The sequence below is a fragment of the Macrobrachium rosenbergii genome, chromosome 42, assembly GCF_040412425.1.
Source record: "Macrobrachium rosenbergii isolate ZJJX-2024 chromosome 42, ASM4041242v1, whole genome shotgun sequence".
Taxonomy (NCBI): domain Eukaryota; kingdom Metazoa; phylum Arthropoda; class Malacostraca; order Decapoda; family Palaemonidae; genus Macrobrachium; species Macrobrachium rosenbergii.
In genome coordinates, this window is record NC_089782.1 from 52,489,288 (window position 1) to 52,491,787 (window position 2,500).

Here is a 2,500-nt window from a genome sequence, read left to right on the forward strand (position 1 = left end):
GCAAGCTGCTGCATAGAGCGCATCCTACAGAGCACCAGGAATACCCTTGCTGCTGCAGAGACACCAGGGAGACAATGAAACCTGCTGACCAATAGAAATTCAGGACCCCAGTGATGTCATGTTTAAAATTTAGGCATAGCTGCAAAGTCTGCATGTAGTAACAAAAACCTTGTATTTCAATTTGCTATTTAATCCTGTCGACTAGAATAAGTAAATGGAAAGAAACGTGAATAATTTTTCCGTGTTCCTGTGAAACTTGCCTGAAGAGAAAAAGAAGTGCAGACTGGTTTAAAGTCTTGATAGGAGGATAGTATCTATGAACAATGCCATTGACTTCAATAGGAATTGCGAAGGAGAGAAAATATGCCCAAATAGCACGTATATACGAAACAAATATCTTAACAGGAGAGAGAGAGAGAGAGAGAGAGAGAGAGAGAGAGAGAGAGAGAGAGAGAGAGAGAGTTAGTTATTGGTTGTCATAAATAAAGGCAAATCACGAAGGAAAAGTGAAACAACGTTGTTCCACGTTTCCTTTGTGGCATTTGCCTTTATTCATACACACATACACACACACATAGGCTCTATATATAGGCTATATATATACATATATATAATATTTATAAATATATATACATATATATATATACCAATATATATATATATATATATATATACATATATATACATATATATATATATAAATATATATATATATATATATATATATATATATATATATATATATATATTCATATTTTATAAATATTATATGTAATATCAGATGAACTGATTCAATAGGCAGTTTTAAATTGTAACATTCTGGCGTGTAGGAAGGAATAGCATTTAGGCATTTCACCCTGTAGGAAAATTTCCATATCCAACCTTAAGAAAGGTGGTCCTAAATGGCGAATGTTTTGACAAAGCTTAGACGCCCGAGGACATGAATGGATGACCTGTTTTGACCCAGTGCTGGTCAGAGGAAAAGATTTGAAAATCAGACGTCTTTTGGCTTTGTCTATCATTTTCTATTTGAATGGTGAAGTTCTAGAACTTCCGATCGTCCGTTTATTCATACAGGTAAAGTCTGTGTTTTTGTTCAAAACTTCGTCAATCCTTTTATCCTTTTTTTCTGTACACTTCCTTTGTTTCATCCTCCAGCCACCACAGTATAAGATTCAAATTATTATATTGTTAGCTTCATCCACTTTATTCCAGTAAAAATAACTAGGACTTATAAGCAAGTCATTTTAATTCTCTATGCATTCTTTGTGTCTTTCCATTGTTTGGAAGAAAATATCTTATATCCACAGTTGGTGATTATATAGTCTTTATTCCTTGAATATAGGTTATACTTAATATAATTACGACTGTCTTTGAGGTCAATTCGTGGCTTAGTGACAGGTTACGTGTGTTCTTATACAGGGCCGTGAAAAATTACGTAAATATAATAAAAATACAATATATATATATATATATATATATATATATATATATATATATATATATATATATATATATATATATATATATATATATCTTATATATATATTTTTATAAATATTACTGCTGTTCGCCCTCAATGTATTTCTTTGTAGTAATATCAGATGAACCAACGTCCGGGGTAGCAGCCGAGTCACGTAGGCAGTTTAAATTGTAACATTCACGTGTAGGAAGGAACTCGGTAGCATTTAGGCATTTCACCCTATAGGAAAATTTCCATATCCAACCTTAAGAAAGGTGGTCCTAAAGTCTTGTTTTCTTTCTACCTGTCCCTCTTGGCGAATGTTTTTGACAAAGCTTAGACGCCCGAGGACATGAATGGATGACCTGTTTTGACCCAGTGCTGGTCAGACGAGAGAGATTTGAACTGTCGCGGAGATCAGACGTCTTTTTGGCTTCTCCGCCCTTTGTCTATCATTTTCTATTAGTGAATGGTGAAGTGAAGAATTATTCTCTAGAACTTCCGATCGTCCGTTGTATGCGCAGCAATGCTTCGTCCTAAGGTAAAGTCTGTGTTTTTGTTCAAAACTTCGTCAATTCTTTTATCCTTTTTTTCTGTATTTCCACTTCCTTTGTTTCATCCTCCAGCCACCATTTTCGGTAATCGCTTGTACGAAGTATAAGATTAAGCCAAATTATTATATTGTTAGCTTCATCCACTTTATTCCTGTAAAAATAACTAGGACTTAGGGTAAGCAAGTCATTTTAATTCTCTATGCATTCTTTGTGTCTCGGATCCATTGTTTGGAAGAACTGTTGCGTTTTGTATTTGATACCATCTTAACGAGTCGAGATTTTCTGCGTCCACAGTTGGTGACGTTTATCATAGTCTTTATTCCTTGAATATTCTTTGTTAAGGTTAATTACCCTTAACTGGCGACCTTTGGTTAATTAACGACTGTCTTTGAGGTCAATTCGTGGCTTCAAGTGACAGGTTACGTGTGTTCTTGGCATACAGGGCCGTGAAAAATTACGTAAATCAAGTAATAAACTGATCAGC